The following is a 14137-nucleotide window of genomic DNA, read 5'->3' on the forward strand; positions in this document are numbered from 1 at the left end:
GTTTTGCTCTCTGATGCCCGTGGACCGAGAGAACGTAGAATGTCGGAGCGATCGTGTCGCTCCGGAGTTCGAGCGAGAAAATTCTAAGTCCCCGGTCGTGTCGCTCCGGAGCCCGAGCGAAAAAATTCTCAGTCCCCGTTCGTGTCGCTACGGAACCGAATGTCGACGGAACGAAGGGACAACGGTAGATCCTTATTCCTGGTGCTCGTGGCTCTCTAAAACCATACACTTGTTGTCCTCTGTCTCTTACCTGTGTCGAGATAATCGAGAATCATGGAGCGTTCGTGTCGCTCCGGAACCGAAAGTCGTCGGTTCGAAACGAGAACGTTAGATCCTTATTCCTGATCGTTGAGGCACTCTAAAACTATTAGGCTGTTTTGCTCTCTGATGCCCGTGGACCGAGAGAACGTAGAATATCGGAGCGATAGTGTCGCTCCGGAGTTCGAGCGCAAAAATTCTAAGTCCCCGTTCGTGTCGCTCCGGAACCGAATGTCGACGGAACGAAGGGACAACGGTAGATCCTTATTCCTGGTTCTCGTGGCTCTCTAAAACCATACACTTGTTGTCCTCTGTCTCTTACCTGTGTCGAGATAATCGAGAATCATGGAGCGTTCGTGTCGCTCCGGAACTGAAAGTCGTCGGTTCGAAACGAGAACGTTAGATCCTTATTCCTGATCGTTGAGGCACTCTAAAACTATTAGGCTGTTTTGCTCTCTGATGCCCGTGGACCGAGAGAACGTAGAATGTCGGAGCGATCGTGTCGCTCCGGAGTTCGAGCGAGAAAATTCTATGTCCCCGGTCGTGTCGCTCCGGAGCCCGAGCGAAAAAATTCTAAGTCCCCGTTCGTGTCGCTCCGGAACCGAATGTCGGCGGAACGAAGGGACAACGGTAGATCCTTATTCCTGGTGCTCGTGGCTCTCTAAAGCCATACACTTGTTGTCCTCTGTCTCTTACCTGTGTCGAGATAATCGAGAATCATGGAGCGTTCGTGTCGCTCCGGAACTGAAAGTCGTCTGTTCGAAACGAGAACGTTAGATCCTTATTCCTGATCGTTGAGGCACTCTAAAACTATTAGGCTGTTTTGCTCTCTGATGCCCGTGGACCGAGAGAACGTAGAATGTCGGAGCGATCGTGTCGCTCCGGAGTTCGAGCGAGAAAATTCTATGTCCCCGGTCGTGTCGCTCCGGAGCCCGAGCGAAAAAATTCTAAGTCCCCGTTCGTGTCGCTCCGGAACCGAATGTCGACGGAACGAAGGGACACCGGTAGATCCTTATTCCTGGTGCTCGTGGCTCTCTAAAACCATACACTTGTTGTCCTCTGTCTCTTCCCAGTGTCGAGATAATCGAGAATCATGGAGCGTACGTGTCGCTCCGGAACCGAAAGTCGTCGGTTCGAAAGGAGAACGTTAGATCCTTATTCCTGATCGTTAAAGCACTCTGAAACTATTAGGCTGTTTTGCTCTGTGATGCCCGTGGACCGAGAAAACGTAGAATATCGGAGCGATCGTGTCGCTCCGGAGTTCGGGCGAAAACATTCTAAGTCACCGTTCGTGTCGCTCCGGAACCGAATGTCGACGGAACGAAGGGACAACGGTAGATCCTTATTCCTGGTGCTCGTGGCTCTCTAAAACCATACGCTTGTTGTCCTCTGTCTCTTACCTGTGTCGAGATAATCGAGAATCATGGAGCGTTCGTGTCGCTCCGGAACCGAAAGTCGTCGGTTCGAAACGAGAACGTTAGATCCTTATTCCTGATCGCTGAGGCACTCTAAAACTATTAGGCTGTTTTGCTCTCTGATGCCCGTGGACCGAGAGAACGCAGAATATCGGAGCGATCGTGTCGCTCCGGAGTTCGAGCGAAAAAATCCTAAGTCTCCGTTCGTGTCGCTCCGGAGCCCGAGCGAAAAAATTCTAAGTCCCGTTCGTTTCGCTCCGGAACCGAGTGTCGACGGAACGAAGGGACAACGGTAGATCCTTATTCCTGGTGCTCGTGGCTCTCTAAAACCATACACTTGTTGTCCTCTGTCTCTTACCTGTGTCGAGATAATCGAGAATCATGGAGCGTTCGTGTCGCTCCGGAACCGAAAGTCGTCGGTTCGAAACGAGAACGTTAGATCCTTATTCCTGATCGTTGAGGCACTCTAAAACTATTAGGCTGTTTTGCTCTCTGATGCCCGTGGACCGAGAGAACGTAGAATATCGGAGCGATAGTGTCGCTCCGGAGTTCGAGCGCAAAAATTCTAAGTCCCCGTTCGTGTCGCTCCGGAACCGAATGTCGACGGAACGAAGGGACAACGGTAGATCCTTATTCCTGGTTCTCGTGGCTCTCTAAAACCATACACTTGTTGTCCTCTGTCTCTTACCTGTGTCGAGATAATCGAGAATCATGGAGCGTTCGTGTCGCTCCGGAACCGAAAGTCGTCGGTTCGAAACGAGAACGTTAGATCCTTATTCCTGATCGTTGAGGCACTCTAAAACTATTAGGCTGTTTTGCTCTCTGATGCCCGTGGACCGAGAGAACGTAGAATATCGGAGCGATAGTGTCGCTCCGGAGTTCGAGCGCAAAAATTCTAAGTCCCCGTTCGTGTCGCTCCGGAACCGAATGTCGACGGAACGAAGGGACAACGGTAGATCCTTATTCCTGGTTCTCGTGGCTCTCTAAAACCATACACTTGTTGTCCTCTGTCTCTTACCTGTGTCGAGATAATCGAGAATCATGGAGCGTTCGTGTCGCTCCGGAACTGAAAGTCGTCTGTTCGAAACGAGAACGTTAGATCCTTATTCCTGATCGTTGAGGCACTCTAAAACTATTAGGCTGTTTTGCTCTCTGATGCCCGTGGACCGAGAGAACGTAGAATGTCGGAGCGATCGTGTCGCTCCGGAGTTCGAGCGAGAAAATTCTATGTCCCCGGTCGTGTCGCTCCGGAGCCCGAGCGAAAAAATTCTAAGTCCCCGTTCGTGTCGCTCCGGAACCGAATGTCGGCGGAACGAAGGGACAACGGTAGATCCTTATTCCTGGTGCTCGTGGCTCTCTAAAACCATACACTTGTTGTCCTCTGTCTCTTACCTGTGGCGAGATAATCGAGAATCATGGAGCGTTCGTGTCGCTCCGGAACCGAAAGTCGTCGGTTCGAAACGAGAACGTTAGATCCTTATTCCTGATCGTTGAGGCACTCTAAAACTATTAGGCTGTTTTGCACTCTGATGCCAGTGGACCGAGAGAACGTAGAATATCGGAGCGATCGTGTCGCTCCGGAGTTCGAGCGAGAAAATTCTAAGTCCCCGGTCGTGTCGCTCCGGAGCCCGAGCGAAAAAATTCTAAGTCCCCGTTCGTGTCGCTCCGGAACCCAATGTCGACGGAACGAAGGGACAACGGTAGATCCTTATTCCTGGTGCTCGTGGCTCTCTAAAACCATACACTTGTTGTCCTCTGTCTCTTACCTGTGTCGAGATAATCGAGAATTATAGAGCGTTCGTGTCGCTCCGGAACTGAAAGTCGTCGGTTCGAAACGAGAACGTTAGATCCTTATTCCTGATCGTTGAGGCACTCTAAAACTATTAGGCTGTTTTGCTCTCTGATGCCCGTGGACCGAGAGAACGTAGAATATCGGAGCGATAGTGTCGCTCCGGAGTTCGAGCGCAAAAATTCTAAGTCCCCGTTCGTGTCGCTCCGGAACCGAATGTCGACGGAACGAAGGGACAACGGTAGATCCTTATTCCTGGTTCTCGTGGCTCTCTAAAACCATACACTTGTTGTCCTCTGTCTCTTACCTGTGTCGAGATAATCGAGAATCATGGAGCGTTCGTGTCGCTCCGGAACTGAAAGTCGTCGGTTCGAAACGAGAACGTTAGGTCCTTATTCCTGATCGTTGAGGCACTCTAAAGCTATTAGGCTGTTTTGCTCTCTGATGCCCGTGGACCGAGAGAACGTAGAATGTCGGAGCGATCGTGTCGCTCCGGAGTTCGAGCGAGAAAATTCTAAGTCCCCGGTCGTGTCGCTCCGGAGCCCGAGCGAAAAAATTCAAAGTCCCCGTTCGTGTCGCTCCGGAACCGAATGTCGACGGAACGAAGGGACAACGGTAGATCCTTATTCCTGGTGCTCGTGGCTCTCTAAAACCATACACTTGTTGTGCTCTGTCTCTTACCTGTGTCGAGATAATCGAGAATCATGGAGCGTTCGTGTCGCTCCGGAACCGAAAGCCATCGGTTCGAAACGAGAACGTTAGACACTTATTCCAGATCGTTGAGGCACTCTAAAACTATTAGGCTGTTTTGCTCTCTGATGCCCGTGGACCGAGAGAACGTAGAATATCGGAGCGATCGTGTCGCTCCGGAGTTCGAGCGAAAACATTCTAAGTCCCCGTTCGTGTCGCTCCGGAACCGAAAGTCGTCGGTTCGAAAGGAGAACGTTAGATCCTTATTCCTGATCGTTGAAGCACTCTAAAACTATTAGGCTGTTTTGCTCTGTGATGCCCGTGGACCGAGAAAACGTAGAATATCGGAGCGATCGTGTCGCTCCGGAGTTCGAGCGAAAACATTCTAAGTCACCGTTCGTGTCGCTCCGGAACCGAATGTCGACGGAACGAAGGGACAACGGTAGATCCTTATTCCTGGTGCTCGTGGCTCTCTAAAACCATACACTTGTTGTCCTCTGTCTCTTACCTGTGTCGAGATAATCGAGAATCATGGAGCGTTCGTGTCGCTCCGGAACCGAAAGTCGTCGGTTCGAAACGAGAACGTTAGATCCTTATTCCTGATCGTTGAGGCACTCTAAAACTATTAGGCTGTTTTGCTCTCTGATGCCCGTGGACAGAGAGAACGTAGAATATCGGAGCGATCGTGTCGCTCCGGAGCCCGAACGAAAAAATTCTAAGTCCCCGTTCGTGTCGCTCCGGAACCGAATGTCGACGGAACGAAGGGACACCGGTAGATCCTTATTCCTGGTGCTCGTGGCTCTCTAAAACCATACACTTGTTGTCCTCTGTCTCTTCCCAGTGTCGAGATAATCGAGAATCATGGAGCGTACGTGTCGCTCCGGAACCGAAAGTCGTCGGTTCGAAAGGAGAACGTTAGATCCTTATTCCTGATCGTTAAAGCACTCTGAAACTATTAGGCTGTTTTGCTCTGTGATGCCCGTGGACCGAGAAAACGTAGAATATCGGAGCGATCGTGTCGCTCCGGAGTTCGAGCCAGAAAATTCTAAGTCCCCGGTCGTGTCGCTCCGGAGCCCGAGCGAAAAAATTCTAAGTCCCCGTTCGTGTCGCTCCGGAACCGAATGTCGACGGAACGAAGGGACAACGGTAGATCCTTATTCCTGGTGCTCGTGGCTCTCTAAAACCATATACTTGTTGTCCTCTGTCTCTTACCTGTGTCGAGATAATCGAGAATTATGGAGCGTTCGTGTCGCTCCGGAACTGAAAGTCGTCGGTTCGAAACGAGAACGTTAGATCCTTATTCCTGATCGTTGAGGCACTCTAAGACTATTAGGCTGTTTTGCACTCTGATGCCAGTGGACCGAGAGAACGTAGAATATCGGAGCGATCGTGTCGCTCCGGAGTTCGAGCGAGAAAATTCTAAGTCCCCGGTCGTGTCGCTCCGGAGCCCGAGCGAAAAAATTCTCAGTCCCCGTTCGTGTCGCTACGGAACCGAATGTCGACGGAACGAAGGGACAACGGTAGATCCTTATTCCTGGTGCTCGTGGCTCTCTAAAACCATACACTTGTTGTCCTCTGTCTCTTACCTGTGTCGAGATAATCGAGAATCATGGAGCGTTCGTGTCGCTCCGGAACCGAAAGTCGTCGGTTCGAAGCGAGAACGTTAGATCCTTATTCCTGATCGCTGAGGCACTCTAAAACTATTAGGCTGTTTTGCTCTCTGATGCCCGTAGACCGAGAGAACGCAGAATATCGGAGCGATCGTGTCGCTCCGGAGTTCGAGCGAAAAAATCCTAAGTCTCCGTTCGTGTCGCTCCGGAGCCCGAGCGAAAAAATTCTCAGTCCCCGTTCGTGTCGCTACGGAACCGAATGTCGACGGAACGAAGGGACAACGGTAGATCCTTATTCCTGGTGCTCGTGGCTCTCTAAAACCATACACTTGTTGTCCTCTGTCTCTTACCTGTGTCGAGATAATCGAGAATCATGGAGCGTTCGTGTCGCTCCGGAACCGAAAGTCGTCGGTTCGAAGCGAGAACGTTAGATCCTTATTCCTGATCGCTGAGGCACTCTAAAACTATTAGGCTGTTTTGCTCTCTGATGCCCGTGGACCGAGAGAACGCAGAATATCGGAGCGATCGTGTCGCTCCGGAGTTCGAGCGAAAAAATCCTAAGTCTCCGTTCGTGTCGCTCCGGAGCCCGAGCGAAAAAATTCTAAGTCCCGTTCGTTTCGCTCCGGAACCGAGTGTCGACGGAACGAAGGGACAACGGTAGATCCTTATTCCTGGTGCTCGTGGCTCTCTAAAACCATACACTTGTTGTCCTCTGTCTCTTACCTGTGTCGAGATAATCGAGAATCATGGAGCGTTCGTGTCGCTCCGGAACCGAAAGTCGTCGGTTCGAAAGGAGAACGTTAGATCCTTATTCCTGATCGTTGAAGCACTCTAAAACTATTAGGCTGTTTTGCTCTGTGATGCCCGTGGACCGAGAAAACGTAGAATATCGGAGCGATCGTGTCGCTCCGGAGTTCGAGCGAAAACATTCTAAGTCACCGTTCGTGTCGCTCCGGAACCGAATGTCGACGGAACGAAGGGACAACGGTAGATCCTTATTCCTGGTGCTCGTGGCTCTCTAAAACCATACACTTGTTGTCCTCTGTCTCTTACCTGTGTCGAGATAATCGAGAATCATGGAGCGTTCGTGTCGCTCCGGAACCGAAAGTCGTCGGTTCGAAACGAGAACGTTTGATCCTTATTCCTGATCGTTGAGGCACTCTAAAACTATTAGGCTGTTTTGCTCTCTGATGCCCGTGGACAGAGAGAACGTAGAATATCGGAGCGATCGTGTCGCTCCGGAGCCCGAGCGAAAAAATTCTAAGTCCCCGTTCGTGTCGCTCCGGAACCGAATGTCGACGGAACGAAGGGACACCGGTAGATCCTTATTCCTGGTGCTCGTGGCTCTCTAAAACCATACACTTGTTGTCCTCTGTCTCTTCCCAGTGTCGAGATAATCGAGAATCATGGAGCGTACGTGTCGCTCCGGAACCGAAAGTCGTCGGTTCGAAAGGAGAACGTTAGATCCTTATACCTGATCGTTAAAGCACTCTAAAACTATTAGGCTGTTTTGCTCTGTGATGCCCGTGGACCGAGAAAACGTAGAATATCGGAGCGATCGTGTCGCTCCGGAGTTCGGGCGAAAACATTCTAAGTCACCGTTCGTGTCGCTCCGGAACCGAATGTCGACGGAACGAAGGGACAACGGTAGATCCTTATTCCTGGTGCTCGTGGCTCTCTAAAACCATACGCTTGTTGTCCTCTGTCTCTTACCTGTGTCGAGATAATCGAGAATCATGGAGCGTTCGTGTCGCTCCGGAACCGAAAGTCGTCGGTTCGAAACGAGAACGTTAGATCCTTATTCCTGATCGCTGAGGCACTCTAAAACTATTAGGCTGTTTTGCTCTCTGATGCCCGTGGACCGAGAGAACGCAGAATATCGGAGCGATCGTGTCGCTCCGGAGTTCGAGCGAAAAAATCCTAAGTCTCCGTTCGTGTCGCTCCGGAGCCCGAGCGAAAAAATTCTAAGTCCCCGTTCGTGTCGCTCCGGAACCGAATGTCGACGGAACGAAGGGACAACGGTAGATCCTTATTCCTGGTGCTCGTGGCTCTCTAAAACCATCCACTTGTTGTCCTCTGTCTCTTACCTGTGTCGAGATAATCGAGAATCATGGAGCGTTCGTGTCGCTCCGGTACCGAATGTCGTCGGTTCGAAACGAGAACGTTAGATCCTTATTCCTGATCGTTGAGGCACTCTAAAACTATTAGGCTGTTTTGCACTCTGATGCCAGTGGACCGAGAGAACGTGGAATATCGGAGCGAACGTGTCGCTCCGTAGTTCGAGCGAGAAAATTCTAAGTCCCCGTTCGTGTCGCTCCGAAGGCCGAGCGAAAAAATTCTAAGTCCCCGTTCGTTTCGCTCCGGAACCGAGTGTCGACGGAACGAAGGGACAACGGTAGATCCTTATTCCTGGTGCTCGTGGCTCTCTAAAACCATACACTTGTTGTCCTCTGTCTCTTACCTGTGTCGAGATAATCGAGAATCATGGAGCGTTCGTGTCGCTCCGGAACCGAAAGTCGTCGGTTCGAAACGAGAACGTTAGATCCTTATTCCTGATCGTTGAGGCACTCTAAAACTATTAGTCTGTTTTGCTCTCTGATGCCCGTGGACCGAGAGAACGTAGAATATCGGAGCGATAGTGTCGCTCCGGAGTTCGAGCGCAAAAATTCTAAGTCCCCGTTCGTGTCGCTCCGGAACCGAATGTCGACGGAACGAAGGGACAACGGTAGATCCTTATTCCTGGTTCTCGTGGCTCTCTAAAACCATACACTTGTTGTCCTCTGTCTCTTACCTGTGTCGAGATAATCGAGAATCATGGAGCGTTCGTGTCGCTCCGGAACTGAAAGTCGTCGGTTCGAAACGAGAACGTTAGATCCTTATTCCTGATCGTTGAGGCACTCTAAAACTATTAGGCTGTTTTGCTCTCTGATGCCCGTGGACCGAGAGAACGTAGAATGTCGGAGCGATCGTGTCGCTCCGGAGTTCGAGCGAGAAAATTCTATGTCCCCGGTCGTGTCGCTCCGGAGCCCGAGCGAAAAAATTCTAAGTCCCCGTTCGTGTCGCTCCGGAACCGAATGTCGGCGGAACGAAGGGACAACGGTAGATCCTTATTCCTGGTGCTCGTGGCTCTCTAAAACCATACACTTGTTGTCCTCTGTCTCTTACCTGTGGCGAGATAATCGAGAATCATGGAGCGTTCGTGTCGCTCCGGAACCGAAAGTCGTCGGTTCGAAACGAGAACGTTAGATCCTTATTCCTGATCGTTGAGGCACTCTAAAACTATTAGGCTGTTTTGCACTCTGATGCCAGTGGACCGAGAGAACGTGGAATATCGGAGCGAACGTGTCGCTCCGTAGTTCGAGCGAGAAAATTCTAAGTCCCCGTTCGTGTCGCTCCGAAGGCCGAGCGAAAAAATTCTAAGTCCCCGTTCGTTTCGCTCCGGAACCGAGTGTCGACGGAACGAAGGGACAACGGTAGATCCTTATTCCTGGTGCTCGTGGCTCTCTAAAACCATACGCTTGTTGTCCTCTGTCTCTTACCTGTGTCGAGATAATCGAGAATCATGGAGCGTTCGTGTCGCTCCGGAACCGAAAGTCGTCGGTTCGAAACGAGAACGTTAGATCCTTATTCCTGATCGCTGAGGCACTCTAAAACTATTAGGCTGTTTTGCTCTCTGATGCCCGTGGACCGAGAGAACGCAGAATATCGGAGCGATCGTGTCGCTCCGGAGTTCGAGCGAAAAAATCCTAAGTCTCCGTTCGTGTCGCTCCGGAGCCCGAGCGAAAAAATTCTAAGTCCCCGTTCGTGTCGCTCCGGAACCGAATGTCGACGGAACGAAGGGACAACGGTAGATCCTTATTCCTGGTGCTCGTGGCTCTCTAAAACCATCCACTTGTTGTCCTCTGTCTCTTACCTGTGTCGAGATAATCGAGAATCATGGAGCGTTCGTGTCGCTCCGGTACCGAATGTCGTCGGTTCGAAACGAGAACGTTAGATCCTTATTCCTGATCGTTGAGGCACTCTAAAACTATTAGGCTGTTTTGCACTCTGATGCCAGTGGACCGAGAGAACGTGGAATATCGGAGCGAACGTGTCGCTCCGTAGTTCGAGCGAGAAAATTCTAAGTCCCCGTTCGTGTCGCTCCGAAGGCCGAGCGAAAAAATTCTAAGTCCCCGTTCGTTTCGCTCCGGAACCGAGTGTCGACGGAACGAAGGGACAACGGTAGATCCTTATTCCTGGTGCTCGTGGCTCTCTAAAACCATACACTTGTTGTCCTCTGTCTCTTACCTGTGTCGAGATAATCGAGAATCATGGAGCGTTCGTGTCGCTCCGGAACCGAAAGTCGTCGGTTCGAAACGAGAACGTTAGATCCTTATTCCTGATCGTTGAGGCACTCTAAAACTATTAGGCTGTTTTGCTCTCTGATGCCCGTGGACCGAGAGAACGTAGAATATCGGAGCGATAGTGTCGCTCCGGAGTTCGAGCGCAAAAATTCTAAGTCCCCGTTCGTGTCGCTCCGGAACCGAATGTCGACGGAACGAAGGGACAACGGTAGATCCTTATTCCTGGTTCTCGTGGCTCTCTAAAACCATACACTTGTTGTCCTCTGTCTCTTACCTGTGTCGAGATAATCGAGAATCATGGAGCGTTCGTGTCGCTCCGGAACTGAAAGTCGTCGGTTCGAAACGAGAACGTTAGATCCTTATTCCTGATCGTTGAGGCACTCTAAAACTATTAGGCTGTTTTGCTCTCTGATGCCCGTGGACCGAGAGAACGTAGAATGTCGGAGCGATCGTGTCGCTCCGGAGTTCGAGCGAGAAAATTCTATGTCCCCGGTCGTGTCGCTCCGGAGCCCGAGCGAAAAAATTCTAAGTCCCCGTTCGTGTCGCTCCGGAACCGAATGTCGGCGGAACGAAGGGACAACGGTAGATCCTTATTCCTGGTGCTCGTGGCTCTCTAAAACCATACACTTGTTGTCCTCTGTCTCTTACCTGTGGCGAGATAATCGAGAATCATGGAGCGTTCGTGTCGCTCCGGAACCGAAAGTCGTCGGTTCGAAACGAGAACGTTAGATCCTTATTCCTGATCGTTGAGGCACTCTAAAACTATTAGGCTGTTTTGCACTCTGATGCCAGTGGACCGAGAGAACGTAGAATATCGGAGCGATCGTGTCGCTCCGGAGTTCGAGCGAGAAAATTCTAAGTCCCCGGTCGTGTCGCTCCGGAGCCCGAGCGAAAAAATTCTAAGTCCCCGTTCGTGTCGCTCCGGAACCGAATGTCGACGGAACGAAGGGACAACGGTAGATCCTTATTCCTGGTGCTCGTGGCTCTCTAAAACCATATACTTGTTGTCCTCTGTCTCTTACCTGTGTCGAGATAATCGAGAATTATGGAGCGTTCGTGTCGCTCCGGAACTGAAAGTCGTCGGTTCGAAACGAGAACGTTAGATCCTTATTCCTGATCGTTGAGGCACTCTAAGACTATTAGGCTGTTTTGCACTCTGATGCCAGTGGACCGAGAGAACGTAGAATATCGGAGCGATCGTGTCGCTCCGGAGTTCGAGCGAGAAAATTCTAAGTCCCCGGTCGTGTCGCTCCGGAGCCCGAGCGAAAAAATTCTCAGTCCCCGTTCGTGTCGCTACGGAACCGAATGTCGACGGAACGAAGGGACAACGGTAGATCCTTATTCCTGGTGCTCGTGGCTCTCTAAAACCATACACTTGTTGTCCTCTGTCTCTTACCTGTGTCGAGATAATCGAGAATCATGGAGCGTTCGTGTCGCTCCGGAACCGAAAGTCGTCGGTTCGAAGCGAGAACGTTAGATCCTTATTCCTGATCGCTGAGGCACTCTAAAACTATTAGGCTGTTTTGCTCTCTGATGCCCGTGGACCGAGAGAACGTAGAATATCGGAGCGATAGTGTCGCTCCGGAGTTCGAGCGCAAAAATTCTAAGTCCCCGTTCGTGTCGCTCCGGAACCGAATGTCGACGGAACGAAGGGACAACGGTAGATCCTTATTCCTGGTTCTCGTGGCTCTCTAAAACCATACACTTGTTGTCCTCTGTCTCTTACCTGTGTCGAGATAATCGAGAATCATGGAGCGTTCGTGTCGCTCCGGAACTGAAAGTCGTCGGTTCGAAACGAGAACGTTAGATCCTTATTCCTGATCGTTGAGGCACTCTAAAACTATTAGGCTGTTTTGCTCTCTGATGCCCGTGGACCGAGAGAACGTAGAATGTCGGAGCGATCGTGTCGCTCCGGAGTTCGAGCGAGAAAATTCTAAGTCCCCGGTCGTGTCGCTCCGGAGCCCGAGCGAAAAAATTCAAAGTCCCCGTTCGTGTCGCTCCGGAACCGAATGTCGACGGAACGAAGGGACAACGGTAGATCCTTATTCCTGGTGCCCGTGGCTCTCTAAAACCATACACTTGTTGTCCTCTGTCTCTTACCTGTGTCGAGATAATCGAGAATCATGGAGCGTTCGTGTCGCTCCGGAACCGAAAGTCGTCGGTTCGAAACGAGAACGTTAGATCCTTATTCCTGATCGTTGAGGCACTCTAAGACTATTAGGCTGTTTTGCACTCTGATGCCAGTGGACCGAGAGAACGTAGAATATCGGAGCGATCGTGTCGCTCCGGAGTTCGAGCGAGAAAATTCTAAGTCCCCGGTCGTGTCGCTCCGGAGCCCGAGCGAAAAAATTCTCAGTCCCCGTTCGTGTCGCTACGGAACCGAATGTCGACGGAACGAAGGGACAACGGTAGATCCTTATTCCTGGTGCTCGTGGCTCTCTAAAACTATTAGGCTGTTTTGCTCTCTGATGCCCGTGGACCGAGAGAACGCAGAATATCGGAGCGATCGTGTCGCTCCGGAGTTCGAGCGAAAAAATTCTAAGTCTCCGTTCGTGTCGCTCCGGAGCCCGAGCGAAAAAATTCTAAGTCCCCGTTCGTTTCGCTCCGGAACCGAGTGTCGACGGAAAGAAGGGACAACGGTAGATCCTTATTCCTGGTGCTCGTGGCTCTCTAAAACCATACACTTGTTGTCCTCTGTCTCTTACCTGTGTCGAGATAATCGAGAATCATGGAGCGTTCGTGTCGCTCCGGAACCGAAAGTCGTCGGTTCGAAACGAGAACGTTAGATCCTTATTCCTGATCGTTGAGGCACTCTAAAACTATTAGGCTGTTTTGCTCTCTGATGCCCGTGGACCGAGAGAACGTAGAATATCGGAGCGATAGTGTCGCTCCGGAGTTCGAGCGCAAAAATTCTAAGTCCCCGTTCGTGTCGCTCCGGAACCGAATGTCGGCGGAACGAAGGGACAACGGTAGATCCTTATTCCTGGTGCTCGTGGCTCTCTAAAACCATACACTTGTTGTCCTCTGTCTCTTACCTGTGGCGAGATAATCGAGAATCATGGAGCGTTCGTGTCGCTCCGGAACCGAAAGTCGTCGGTTCGAAACGAGAACGTTAGATCCTTATTCCTGATCGTTGAGGCACTCTAAAACTATTAGGCTGTTTTGCTCTCGGATGCCCGTGGACCGAGAGAACGTAGAATATCGGAGCGATCGTGTCGCTCCGGAGTTCGAGCGAGAAAATTCTAAGTCCCCGGTCGTGTCGCTCCGGAGCCCGAGCGAAAAAATTCTAAGTCCCCGTTCGTGTCGCTCCGGAACCGAATGTCGACGGAACGAAGGGACAACGGTAGATCCTTATTCCTGGTGCTCGTGGCTCTCTAAAACCATACACTTGTTGTCCTCTGTCTCTTACCTGTGGCGAGATAATCGAGAATCATGGAGCGTTCGTGTCGCTCCGGAACCGAAAGTCGTCGGTTCGAAACGAGAACGTTAGATCCTTATTCCTGATCGTTGAGGCACTCTAAGACTATTAGGCTGTTTTGCACTCTGATGCCAGTGGACCGAGAGAACGTAGAATATCGGAGCGATCGTGTCGCTCCGGAGTTCGAGCGAGAAAATTCTAAGTCCCCGGTCGTGTCGCTCCGGAGCCCGAGCGAAAAAATTCTCAGTCCCCGTTCGTGTCGCTACGGAACCGAATGTCGACGGAACGAAGGGACAACGGTAGATCCTTATTCCTGGTGCTCGTGGCTCTCTAAAACTATTAGGCTGTTTTGCTCTCTGATGCCCGTGGACCGAGAGAACGCAGAATATCGGAGCGATCGTGTCGCTCCGGAGTTCGAGCGAAAAAATTCTAAGTCTCCGTTCGTGTCGCTCCGGAGCCCGAGCGAAAAAATTCTAAGTCCCCGTTCGTTTCGCTCCGGAACCGAGTGTCGACGGAAAGAAGGGACAACGGTAGATCCTTATTCCTGGTGCTCGTGGCTCTCTAAAACCATACACTTGTTGTCCTCTGTCTCTTACCTGTGTCGAGATAATCGA

The sequence above is a fragment of the Calliopsis andreniformis genome, unplaced genomic scaffold (genome assembly GCF_051401765.1).
Source record: "Calliopsis andreniformis isolate RMS-2024a unplaced genomic scaffold, iyCalAndr_principal scaffold0157, whole genome shotgun sequence".
Taxonomy (NCBI): Eukaryota; Metazoa; Arthropoda; class Insecta; order Hymenoptera; family Andrenidae; genus Calliopsis; species Calliopsis andreniformis.